This window comes from Acomys russatus, chromosome 7 (assembly GCF_903995435.1).
Source record: "Acomys russatus chromosome 7, mAcoRus1.1, whole genome shotgun sequence".
Lineage (NCBI taxonomy): Eukaryota > Metazoa > Chordata > Mammalia > Rodentia > Muridae > Acomys > Acomys russatus.
This window is the reverse complement of record NC_067143.1, coordinates 52,141,322-52,155,714: the sequence shown is the minus strand read 5'-3', so window position 1 is coordinate 52,155,714 and position 14,393 is coordinate 52,141,322.

The window sequence follows — 14,393 nt, the reverse complement described above, 5'->3', positions numbered from 1 at the left end:
TTTTTTTTTTTTTTTTTTTTTTTTTTTTTGGTAGCCCTAGTGCTGTAAGTTAAAAGGGTCAGTGGAAAACTAGGTAACATCTAAATATTCAGCCTGTTCTTTGATGGCCTTCGTGTGTCATAATAAGCCTCCATGCAATAGACACTTCTCAGATAAATCCTGTAGACTATTTGTTAAGAATAAGAAGTTGCCGGTATGTGTGTGGAGTTGGTCTAAGAAGTGATCCACTGCTCCAGATAGGGCCAGAATCCTTTCATGAGTCGGTACTTCAATTGTTCTGGAAAAGAAATACTCTCATTCTCCAGAGGTGGCTAGTCATAGTGTCATCTACTGGCTACTGGCTGCCTTCCACCTGCACCTTTAAACCCACCCCCCACCCTACCCCACCCACCCCCTACCCCCCACCCATCCCCATGCCCGTCCCCAGCTCACGCCATGCCTCAGAGGGTTGGCCTGTGTAGAATTCCTCCATAGGCTTCCTTGCCTTCAGGCATCCAGTGGTGTTGGAGCCATGGAGAAGACCAGCAGCAACAGGAGTGAGGCTGCACTGTCATCTCCTTTATGCCTTGTCTTGTGACCCTCTGTACAGCCTCGGCCATCCGTAGTTTCAGCTACTGCTCATCCTTTATCCCTTCGGGTTCATAAACGGTCACGTCTCCCCACTGGGCTCGTTGTAGCCCTAGGAGACCGCCCTGATCCTTAGGGTACTCTCACCCTTCTCTATCGAGATAGCATCCTTATTAGTCGTTCCTCACGCTCTCCAGTCTGAAAGGCTTCTCTTCTCTAGCGAGACCCACATCAATATTCTGAGTGGCAGACAATCAAACACGTTCAGATAATAAAAAGGGTTGGGGAGAATGCCAAGAGCGCAAGATGGAAAGACTAAGCAGGTCCTTTTTCGAGGAGACCCCGCCCCGATGCCAGCCCCCAGGGGCCTGGTTTCTGTAACCTTTCCTTCCCACTCCAGGGAGTTATGATTAGACTGTGGCATCATTTTTACCACTGGCACACAGGCAAATAGCAGGAGGCCCGTTAATGTTCGAGTTGACGTTTCTGCACCTTGACGGAAGACTGCACTAGAGTCACTTCGTGCCTTATAAAACTGCATAAGATAGGCGATGGCTGGCTGCAGAGATGGTGAGTAGGGTTTTGGTTGGCATTGGCAGAGACCATCGAACTGTGCAGAACTCACCCCTCAGACTTATTCCCGCTGTCCCCACTGGAAGGCTGAAGGAAAAGAAGCCTGTGGCGCTCTCCAGAAACAGGCTGACTTCAGAGTTCATTCAGTGCCATCAAAGACCTCACTATAAGGGTGTTTTCTATCATGGTATAAAAAAAAGCAATTGTATGTTTAATGGAAAACAAATACTTATTTCCAGGTACCCAGTCAGGATGTTCTTTCCCAGCACCCTTGGCCAAACTTCCCTTGCCTTTCATTGGCATAAATCATGCCACATGCCTATTCTTGAGTTGGTAGCCAAGGCAAGGAGGTAGAAATATGCTAATTAATATAAGTCTTTATGCTAATTAATATAAGTCTGAGCCCTAAGCTCTGGCGTTCTGCTCAGGGGTGAAGCCGCCATGTCCAGAAGCATCTGGGCTTCACCGTAGGGATGTAACTGGGGCGGGGGGTGCGGTGTGATAAAGGAAATCAGAACTACCAGCAGGAAATGGAACGGATGTTAGGGAGTTGACCGTGTCTTTTATAGCTTTCCAGCTACAGAAGCCAGTAGACAATTTCCTGCTTAAACTGGTTATGTAATTTTTCCTTCTTCTCTAGGAGGATCATGGGACTAATCATAGCTCTGCACTGATTATCTGTGTGATCCTGGACATGGACATAACTCTGATTACTGAAAGCTATTCTTATGAAACTGAACCAAATTGCCATTCAGCTTCTGTAAAATTAGTGCTAATACTATTTGTCTGCCTGGAAAATTTACTGAGAGGCTCGAGTCAGATGAGAGACAGGAAAACACTTTGTAAACTATAAAGTGTAGCATAAATGAAAATGCTCCTTTTTGGTTTATGTGCATGTGTGCACGTGTGTGTGTGTTCATGCATACTTGGGTGTTTATGTGTGCAGGTGCGTGTGTGGAGGTCGAAGGAAAGCCTCTGGTATTGTTCCTCAGGAACTGTACAGTTTGGGTTTTGAGATAGAGTCTCCTATCAGCTGGGAGCTCACCAAGTAAGGTAGGCTGGCTGCAGGCAGCAAACCCCAGTGATCTGCCTAGCGGTGCCTCTCCAGCACTGGGAGTACACACATGAGCCAGCACACCCAGATTTTTTTTTTTTTTTTGCAGATCTAGGGAAAAAACCAATATCCTCATCATTGGCTGGTAGACACCTTACTCACTGGACCATCTCCCCTTCCCTGGGATGCTCTTTCTAGAGCCCATATTTTACTGTGCTAAGAACACTTTAGATTTTAAGCACTCAGTAAGTATTGTTACCTATAGGCACCAACATTTTTTGACCATACTCTGGAGACTGTTGCTCCTTTTAGTGAACAAATTAAACAGCCCCAGCTGGTTTGAAAATACTAGATTGTTAACAACCTCCCTAAGGTTGCTTTTCTTAAGGGATTTCCCTCTGAGTTGCTAAGAGCCAGATTTCCAGTGGCTTGAAACCTTTATTCGCTCCCCTGGCAAAGAACCAAAAGCACAATAATTCCAATGAAGTTAGTCAAAAATATTTGGTAAGTACCTTTTGGTGAGCACTTTTTGATTCTAGACACAAACCATTAGTGTGAAGTATCACAAGACATTGGGCTTCTGTGCAACTAGAGGTTGTAACATTTATCATGCTATCCTTAAGGCTTCGTACACATACCTACCGATGTGAAAGACTTCTGTCAGTTGGCTGGCTACCATAAGGATAGAAATCTTGAAGCGGATGCTAATACTGTTAGGAAGTTGGTGATGTGGGATTTGTAATAGACTTGGAGAGTTTAGGACATATTTGAATTCTGATGTCACCTGGAGAAGAATGCTCCACTTTGAGGAAATGCTAAGCAGGTTTGATTTAATAAAAAATAAGCTTCCAGCAATCAGAATAGAGTGGACACATGGACAATGATGCTTCCTCACTGAGGCTGTACACAGTCAGGACGTGGTGATTCCAGATACTTCTCCCTTAGCCCTGTGCCATTCTGTAGCTGACCAATGAGTAAGGAAAGGTAGGGACCCAGCCTACATATTTTGATTTAAAAAATCACACACACACACACACACACACACACACACACACACACACACACACTTTTTTGACTTATTATCCTAGGCTAACATGTTTTGAGTCCCCAGTGGCTCCCTTATTCTTATGTAATGTCTTACCCCATGGAGCCAAAACATTTCAGGGGTAAGCATATCTTCATCTACAGCACCAGAACCAGGAAATAAGCTTGGATCCTACAACTACAAAGAAAAAAAGCATTCTTGCAAAAGACCCAGGCTCAGTTCCTAGCACCCATATGGTGGCTCACAACATTGTTACTGCCTTCTGCTAAATGGTAATAAAACATAGATTCTTCCAAGTTAGGCAGTGCTGGCACAGGCCTTTACTCCCAGAACTTAGGAGGAAGGGGCAGGCAGATCTCTGAGTTTGAGATCAGCCCTGTCTAGAGAGTGAGTTCCAGGGCTGCCACGGCTACACAGAGAAACCCTGGCTCAAAAAAAAAGAACCTTCCACAAAGACTGGTTATAGATGAGGTAATGCAAATAAGAGTTAGCCTAGAGGCTGATAATGAATTACGCAAGACATGGGCTCCACATAGACTAGGCAAGAGCAGGGTAGAAAATGTAGCCTGCCATACAGGAGGCAACATCCCAAGGCATCACTCAATTTTTTTGGAGGATGTTTACTTGTAGCAGAAGCACAAAAGTTACTAATATTTAACAGTGTGGCAAATCTTTGTGGATAGACTGCTAAGATGCATCCATGTACGGCCTCCAGTGACTCAACCTGACTAGGGTGGTGAAGAAATAAAGAAAAGACAGACAGGTGGACACACGAACACACAGAAAGAACTAGGGTCAGCTGCTGGGGATGCCGAAGCACTCTTTAAGAGCCATATGTTTATTATACGGAGTTGAGCAGGGAGGCAGGAGTAGGGCACACAGCTAAACAAGGCGGTGGATCATTACACACAGCTAAAACAAGGAGGCAGGATTATGGGATACAGCTGGATTGAGGAGGCAGGGTCGGCTAATCTGGATGGGAGCTCTCGCTGCAGCGGAACAGTCTTCAGACTATAAACATAGTGATGGTAGAGGGGAGAAAGCTATGGTGGACATTTCTGCCTATACACACTATCAGCATCCACACAAAGAGCAGAGGAAGGCTTTGTCATTCCCCTCTGAGTGGTACCCCAGGGGGGAGGGCATTACCATCCCTCACAGGACCTGAGGTTTGGGGTCCTTAACATGGCAGTGCCCATGTCTAAAAGTACACACTCATTCAGGACTCCCTCATGGCTCCCTTCTCCTGACACTACAGCATTTTCTTTCATCTTTGTGTCAGAAGCAGAGAAGGCTTAGCTTACAGGGCTTTTAGGTTAAGATGTCTTTAACACGTTATTTGTTCACCAATAAAATGGTCTCATTTTTACTGTTACTTGAGTACCTCTGTGATCTACTATTGTAAATAAGCAAAGGCCAGGAGTCAAAGGCCTTGTTTTTTGTTCAACAACTAGTTATGCAACATTTTCCATGTGCTGAGCTATTTGCTGGGCCCCAGAGGAAATGATGGTAAGAGGAAATAGAAATCACAGTAGTAGGACAATACACGTAGTAAACATCGAACCCCTACTTTGATCAAGCCAATGGACAGGACATTCTCCACAGTTATGTGGAGAGCAGGGACTGACTCTGACATGAACTCTGGTGCCCCATATTTGGCCACTTCCCCTTGGTGCGGAGGTCTGGTGGCACTCAGAGAAAGATTAAGCAGACTACCAAGATGAGACTTGATAGCCTATGACCATATAGTGGGGGAGGAGGTCTCCCTCAGTCATAGATCTAGGGGAGAGGAATAGGGTGAAAGCGGGAGGGAGGGAGGAACGGGAGGATACAAGGTGATTGGATAACAATTGAGATGTAATCTGAATAAATTAATAAAAGAAAATAAAAAGAAATCGCAGTAGTGTGAAGAAAAGAGACAAAGCAAATGGGCAGGAACTGGAAAGCATGGACAATCTTTTGTTGGGAGGATTATAGGGCACGGTAGGCTTACGGACAGGAAATATTCTTGACCCAAACTCAGGAACCAGACCAAAGCAAATATCGTTTTCCTCCTGAAACGAACTACTGTAGAGTATCTAAGGAGTAAGGAGGAGTTGGCCAGGGTGATGCCGAGAATGATTGACAAGTCAAGACTAGCCAGCTAAAATAGTGAGTTTTGGCTGCAGCAACGTAGTGATGATAGTTAACGCTGCAGAAGTAGGATGGGGCCTCCGGTATTGGAATTTCACTCCTGTCGACAGAAAATAAGACAAAGGCCAGTGGGCCAGAGGCCCAGGGTGCGTGAATAGTAACATTGTGAAATGGCCCAGAGAGGCAAAGGAACGGCGAGGTGTGAGGCTAAGGGGTTGCTCATCCCTTGCTTCATAAAACTGCACAAGAACAAAGGGAAGGATGATGGGAAAATCAAGTTCCCTGTAACCTACCATCTGATCTTGGCTTAGCCACAAGCTCCTTTTTATTATGTGATTTGGAATAAGAATTTCCCTCTCAGAGACTCTGGGGCTGGAGTTAAGAATGCAGGTCGCTCCCCCAGAGATTCAGGTCTGGCTCCCAGCACCTACAATGATTGGTTCCCAGTCATTGAAACTCCAGTTCCAGGGGATCTGATGACTTCTTCTGGCTTCTGTGGACACTGTGGTGCATACCCATGGTGTACAGGCATACATGTGGCAAAACATTCATAACATTGAAAAAATGTTAAATGTAAAAATCTGTTGCAACCATCGTGTGCTCAGTACACCTTCAGAGCGTGCATCCTATAGCCAGGATAATTCTGTGCTTTTTCACTCTGCCTTCCAGAAGAAATAACATCTAGATTGAGATCCAAGAGCCACTGTGAGTTAGCAGACTGCAACCTGCAGGCTCCAGGTTGATCAGGACACAGCCCTCCTGTGGCTGCTCTGGTGGCCTCTGCTGGCACCACCATCTCTCCAGTCTGGTGTCCCATGGAGCTCAGGTCACTCTCCCTGCTGGTCTTTTACTCTGTTTGACATTTGTCTATCGAGGACTAGATCAGAAGGTTGTGTTTTCAACTGTAGCCCTCAATGTTTAATTCAAGAGAGGAGAAAACCTGATCCTTTCTGAGCGGGTCTCCTCTGAAAGGCTGAGCATCTGAAACCTGAGGATCGAATGGCCTTTTCATGATTGGCTACTAATTATTTTATGCTCTTGACTGCAGTCTCTTGTTCTGTGGCTCTTTTTTTTTTTTTTTTTTTTTTCCTCCCCTCAATGGGAGAAATAAAAGAGAATAAACTCCTCTTGTTTTGTTTTTTTTAGCTTCTAAAATATTAAGCCTCAGAGGGACCTATGGCATATGTTCCACTTCCAGCACTCTTATCTAGGTGAGGAGAAACAGCAGATGAATATTTAAAGGGGAATATAAATGGTTTGCTTTTCTGAGGGAAAGTTGGACCATGATTTGGTAAAGATGGGGACAGTTTCATCTTCTTTAAGAAGCCGTAGTCACGTTGCTGGCACACGCCCTTGTCATAGCAAACTTCTCAGAACCGACTCTACAAAAAGACAGAACAGGGTCATGGTTCAGTGCGTGTGTGTCTGGATCACAAAATCAGTTCCCCTTCAGCGATGTTACTGTCCCTCATTCCCAGACTCCAGCACTTACCACAATGCCTGTCAGGTTAGGAGCCTTGTTGATGATGATTCTGTGCTAAGTGTGTTATCTTGTGATGTGACATGATCCGGTGAATATGACATAGTACTCTGGCTTCACAGGGTATTCTTTATTCCTCTCTCTCTCTCTCTCTCTCTCTCTCTCTCTCTCTCTCTCTCTCTCTCTCTCTCTCTCTCCCCCAAACTCTTCAGTCTTACACTGTTTGTGAGGCATGGTGGCACATATCTATAATCCCACCACTAGGGAGGTAGAGGCAGGAAGATCAGGAGTTCAAGACCAGTCTGGGCTGCATGAGACTCTGTTTCAAAACAAGCAAACAAACAAGCAAGCAAACAAACAAAACCCTAGGCTTCTCAATGGAAGAACCGTAACGCGTGTTTGGTGTAGTGCTGCAGGTTATAACCAAGAGGCACAGACAACCCTGTACAGGCACCGGGTGACACAAGGCAGGCCGGGAATAAGAAGTGGGGCTTAGGCCGGGCGTGGTGGCGCACGCCTTTAATCCCAGCACTCGGGAGGCAGAGGCAGGCGGATCGCTGTGAGTTCGAGGCCAGCCTGGTCTACAAAGTGAGTCCAGGACAGCTAAGGCTACAGAGAGAGACCCTGTCTCGAAAAACCAAAACCAAAACCAAAACCAAAAAAAAAAAGAAGTGGGGCTTAGAAATCGTACACCATGCTCTTTCTGCCACCGGAGTTTTCTTTCCGGCCAGATGATTACTTCTGAGTTTGGGTATGGATCTGGAAAGATGGCCCTCTCCCCTCTTCTAGCCACAACCACCCCCCCTCTTCCAGTTCCTTCTTCTTTCCTCCATTCTCCCTCTCAAAATTTGGATCTAACCCAGGAGCCACAACAGGTGTTGGATTTGCCTCTCAGCAAATCTTGCCTCTTGGCTGACAGGGCCCTGCACCACATGGTTGGCTGCCAGAGCAATTTCGAGATTTCTCTGGTGCCTCCAGGGACAGTTCTAATAAGATTTGGTGCGTCCACTGGTGACATAAAGTCTTTAGAAGTCTACTCCAGGCTTCCCCAAGCTGAGGGCTATTTTATCTAAAACTACTTTGGTTTCCTATGGATTCTTTTGATTTTTTTTTTTTTTTTTTTTTTTTTTTTTACTAAGCCTGACCATAGTCTTGATATACATGGAAGTCAAGGCAGGCTCAAAGCCTCTCTTCAGTATCTAAAGCTGCCCCAGATGAGCTTCACCTCTTCCACTGGAGAGGAGGTGGGGCACACTGCTATAGTGCCTAACACAGTCTTCGGCACACTCAATAACTGCTTGTGATAAATAATGCATAAGAAACCTCAGTTTGAGTTCAGTTGTATCTGCTTTGGGGAGTCACATCATGTAGGCATGTGCAACGTGGCCATCACCCACATGGCAATCATATCTACTCTCTGGCTGCTGACAGGAGTATGGTTAGCTGCTGGCCTCTGGTTGCAGTACCTTCTGGAATCTGCTGCAGTGTTACCCCAACCCTACCCCACCCTCATCCCAGTCTCCTAGGCCCTTTCCCTGCTGACTGAGCAATACACACACACACATACACACACACACACACACACACACACACACACACACACACACACACAATCTGGGGCTCCTCATATGGGCAGTCTCTGATCCCATCAGCATAGCTAAAACTTTCTTAGAACTGAATGCAAGACTTAGGCTCCACTACCCAGTTTTCCTTCTCCCGCCTTTTTAAATGGAGGTCAAGGCTGCATTATAAGCTGAAGCTCTCCCACCTCCTCAGGATGGACACCTTATCCTTGGATCCTTCCCAATTTCCCCCCTCCATATGATTTCTTGCATTTGTCACTCCATCTGGGTGTCTGCTTCCTGCAGGATCCAAATAAACACTCTGATATAATAGGCTCAATTCACACCTCTGCTGGGTGGTGGGACTCATTCTAAGGGAAGTGAGGGCTTAAGCAATGTGGGTCCAATAACAGAATCTTTAGGATCAAAGAGTGAGTTCAAATTCAGCATTATGTTTTGCATGTAAGTTTGGTTTTTTGGTTTCATCATGACTCTATAGCTGTGTCACTGATGACTCACATTTAATAATTTATGGAGGGGAACTGCAGCTGAGTCGGGATCATCGAAATATAGAAGAGCTGTTTTACTGAAAACTGTGTGTCAAAAGGCATAGAGGTGGGCATGATTGGTTGGAGAGATGGGCTTAAGAGCACAGGCTACTCTTCCAGAGGTCCAGAGTTCAATTCCCCAGGACCAGGGCTCAGTTGAACCCACATGTAACTCTTAACTCTCTGTAACTCCAGTTCCAGGGATCTAGCACCCTCACAGAGACATAAATGTAAGCAAAACATCAATGCACATGAAATAAAAATTAAATAATAGCCGGGCAGTGGTGGCACACGCTTTTAATCCCAGCACTTGGGAGGCAGAGGCAGGCAGATCAATGAGAGTTCAAGGTCAGCCTGGTCTACAAAGTGAGTCCAGGACAGCCAGGCTACACACAGAGACCCTCTCTTGAAAAACCTAAATAAATAAAGAAAGAAAATTTAAAAAGTAAAAATAGCAAGCTTGAGAGATGGCCCAGCAGCTAAAAGAATGTGCTAGTCTTTGCAGAGGATTGGAGTTTGGTTTCCAGCATGTTACACACGCACACACACACACACACACACACACACACACACACTCACACACACTCACATATGCATGTATGTATTCTGTGTGCACACATAAAACAAAAGCCACAGCAAGAAGATGTTTTGAACCACAGACCACTGGAGGTACAAAGATCATCCTGTCTACTCTTTTCCAAACTCTGTTCTATAGAGATTTTCATGAACCTGGGGCAGAGGATTACGTGTGAAACCTAAATGTATGGCAGTTCAAAGAAGGCGGAGGGTGATTGATTCAGGTTAAAGGGGTGAGCAGATGAATTAATGCTGGTCAAATGGGTCCTAAATGGAGGAACTAAGATAAAAATCCCAATTTTCTGGCGTGTGTAACTTTATTTTGGACTTTAGTTTTACTTCTGTAGTGTGTTGACTGTGAGCAATCCAGAATGGAAAGAATTTGGGGGTCACGATGCGTGTTTTGTTTCTGTAGTCTTACTCCTGGGGGAATGGCATATTAGATTTGTCTTTTGGATGCAACTGGGTGACTCTAAACAAATATGCTTTTCCCAGAATCTGGTTTTCATGATTTTTATATCCTCGGGCTTACAAGTCAGCTGGGACGAGGATACCAAGAGAACTGCCTAATGGAAGGAATCTGTTTGTTTCTAACTTATAATGGGAGCAACCTCAGCATACAGATCAAAGCCCGTGGAAATGTCTACTGCCCTAAAGCAGGCTACAGAACAATATTTTTGAGAGACATTTAAGGAATATTTAGTACGCTTCTTTAAAAAGTCCGTGTCAAATACGTTTAGGCAGTGTTTTGTATTACATCTGTCTTTGGGATTCATGTTACAGAGAAAAAAAAATTCTCAAAATGTTGTCTGTTGCACCTACCCAGTGTTTAGACACTTGATTGTTGATAGAAACTTATGTTCAAAGATTATCTATTTTCATCATCTATAACACACTTGAGAAATGGCGAGAGCAAAGCAGGTCTCAGTTGTGGTCCCGACTCTTCCAAAATTTGTAGTTTTGGGGTTTTTTTTTTTGGTTTTTTGTTTTTGTTTTTGTTTTTGTTTTTTTGAAGTTCAATATTCTCATGTGCAAAATAAAAGATTTAGAATCAATGATTCGGAGAGGAAAATGACTATAATTTATACACGCCTGCTCCATGTAAGGCATGGTTAACCCACCAGGTCTCCACACTTATAAAAGATCACACTTTGTTTATCTAGTCCCTTGTTTATCTGCTTTGTCTGTGTGGGGTGCTATTCTTGTGTATGTGGGTGCACCTGCCTGGGATCTGCATGTAGATGCCAGAGATCAACATTGGGTGTCTTCCTTAATTGGTCCCTTCTTTCTTTCTTTCTTTCTTTTTTAAGATTTTATTTATTCATTTTGTATACAGTGCTCTGCCTGCATGACAGAAGAGGGCGTTAGATCACATTGTAGATGGTTGTGAGCCACCATGTGGGTGCTGGGAATTGAACTCAGGAACTCTGGAAGAGAAGTCAGTGTTCCCAACCTCTGAGCCATCTCTCCAGCCCTGGTCCTTTATTTTGATTCCCCCTCTGTTTGGAGACAGGGTCAGCCAGGATACCCAACCATTGAGTTCCTGGGATCTGCCTGTTTTTCGCCTCAGAGTCACAGGGGCATACTGCCTCACACAGCTCTTATGTGGATGCTGAGAATCTGCACTTGAGTCCCCTTGATTCTGTAGCAAGAACTTTACCCTTTGAGCTTACTTTCTTTCTTTCTTTTTTTTTTTTTTTTTTTTTTTTTTTTTTTTTTTTTTTTTTTTGAGATAAGGTCTTGCTCTATAACCCAGGCTGGCCTCCACCTCTCTCCTCCTGCTGCACTTTAGAATGTTGGTATTACAGACACACACCAGTACACTTAATTGCCTACAGTTGGCTTAGCACTTTGCTGTAATCATCCTCTTAATGATTATGAATAAGGGGTCCCACATTTTTATTTTATAATGGCCATGAAAATGTATTACATAGCTTGTCTATATGTCAATATATCTAATATTTACACCAGTTTAACAAAAATATATATGTATACTTGTGGCCTATGGATATGGAAGTTAAGAATCTGACTGGTTAAATAAATTGCTCAGGGTCACGTAAGAAATGATTAGCAGGGCCTGGATTCTACTCTAGTCCATTTGTCTCTGAAGCCTTTGTTCTTCCACGATGCCAGCTGTCAGTGAAAATATTCTGGAATTCCAAGAATCTTTTGTTCTGTCAACTGCTAGATCTGTCTCACTGTTGGACAAAATAGCCTTATTGATCCCATTTATGTACGCTATATTGGAGTACATAATGGTTGAGTGAATTAGTGAGTAATAGACTGAGCGTCGGAGAGTGACAAGTGTAGACGTTAGACACAGAGTCCAGCGCACATCATTCGGCCGTTTACCAACATGTAACCTTGGTCAGCACAATTAGTGTCTTTGAATCTTGGTGTTTCCTCATAGGTACGTTGTGAAGATTAAACAAAACAACACATCACCCTAAACATTTTAACCCCTTAATAGACTACTGCTTACTTTATTGACGTAAACAAAGTAGATATGCTATTATGATCTCAGAACTTCAACTACTGTCAAGTATTTGATTTGTTAGTGACCAGAGCAAGAACATTACATTTATTCACTTAAAACAAACAAACAAACAAACAAACAGGCTCCAGCCAGGGCAGCAGGCAGGCTAACCACAGATCTTTACTCTCTTTCTCCACCCCTTTAAATCCAATCCTCTAGTCTCATCCTCAGCTCAGTAGCAGACTACCTGCTGAGGCCTCTCTTTACTCTGCTACCATTCCCAGGGGACCAAGCAGATCCTGGGGAAACAGCCTGCTTTCTTCCCTCTTGTGGACCCTCTCAATAACACTCCAGTTCATCCCCATTCCTAAATGTCAGCTCCCAAGACCTAAAAACAAATTGTACCTGGAACTCAACCGTGGCCACACCTACCAGGATCCCATAAAAATTTCCTACCAGACAACACACAGCCACCATATACTCCAAAGAGGCAGGAAGGGCAACAGAAACCAAGAACTAAAATACCTACACAGAAAAGACAAAAACCAGACACCAGCATGTAGAATATCTCCCCAAACCCAGATGCCTAGACACAATAGCCTTTGTGATTTTGATGGATGTCCTTAAAGAGTAAATCAGTAAATCTCTTAAAGAAATCTATGAAAACACAAACAGTGGAAGAAAACGATAAAAACAGTTTAAGACCTGAAAATGGAAATAGATTAAAAACAAAAACAAATGGAGGGAAATCTGGAAGTGAGCAATTTAGGAACTTGAGCAGAAACCACAGAGTTAACCTTCACCAACAGAATACAGCCCAGGAGGAAAAGACAAAAACAAAACAAAACAAAACAAACAAACAAACAAACAAAAAAACCCAAGGCCAAAGGCTTCCTAGTTCAAAACACAAAAAGCTAAAGGCCAAGGAGCTGAAGAGGTAAAAAGTGGGCTGGAGAGATGGCTCAGAGGTTAAGAGCACTGACTGCTCTTCCAGAGGTCCTGAGTTCAGTTCCCAGCAACCACACAGTGGCTTACAACTGTCTATAATGTGATCTGGAGCTGTGTATACATAATAATAATTAATAAATCTTAAAAAAAAAAAAAGAGCTAAAAGCTCCTTCTTCTTTTACACGCTGTCTTAAATACTCCTCCACTCAAAGTCCCTCCTACTCTTTAATCCTTGTCAGCTGCTTTCTTACTCCACCTCTTAACTTAGGGGTTAACTTTATTAAATCTTGTGTACAGAAAGTTCTTGGATTAAAACGTGTGTTAGGGCTCAACCACACCAAATAAAAGACAGGTTTTTACAGTTCACAATGGGATCACAATGGGATCAAATATCCTGCAGCAAACCTGACAAGAGAAAAACTTGTAGGATAAAAACTTTAAGACATTGAAAAAAATATCAGAAAATGGAAAGATCTTCCATGCTCATAGGTCAGTAGCATTAATATAGTAAAATGGCCTTTATACTAAAAGTAATCTTCAGATTCATTGCAATCCCCATCAAAATTCTAACAATGTTCACTTTCATATGGAAAAAAAAAAAAAAGTCCAGCACAGCTAAAACAAACATGAAGAATAAAAGCACTGCTGGAGGTATCGCCATTCTCGATTTCAAGTTGTAGTAGAGATCTATAGTAATAAAAACTACATACGGTGTGAAAATGACTTTCATTCACCTGTTTAAATGTTGTCTCAGAGTGTGACTGCCTCTGTCTGCTAGCCTATGCCTAGTCCTGGAAGTTTCTAGCCTCCATAACAATCTAATCTAGGCCTAGCATGCTTTCAGCCTCTGAGACTTACTGCTGACTAAGCTCACCCTTTCTAGCTCTTTCTGAACTCTGGTTGGCTGGTTCAACTCAGCTGTTCTGGTTCAAACTCCTCTCCAAGATGACTGGTTCAAACTGTCTTCTCTCTGACTGAATTACTCTGCCTGCCCTCATACTAACTTCGGCAATCTGTTCTAATCATCTGGATCCTCGTTCTCTGGCTCATTCTGTCTTCACCTGTGTCTGGTTTGTTCTCTCTTTGAAACCTATCTTTGTACAACTGTCCCAGTAAAACTGCCTCCTTCCCCTCTCTGTCTGGACTTCTCCCTTTTGAGTCACCTCTCTTTCCTCTTGGTTCTCCTGAGAGTCAGGCATATCCTATTCTATCAAATCTGATTCATCACTTTGTCCACCTCTCAATTAGATATGACTTTCAAATATGGCTGCTTCCTTTTACCAACTAAATTTACCTTCATTGTTTTGGATTAAATGTATGTGCTAAGGGCATTTCTGTATTCCAGGCAGAGTAACCACATTGCTGGTTAAAATCTTTCTACAATGTGGTATTGGCATAAAAGCAGAGATGCTGATAAAAGGAATTGAATTG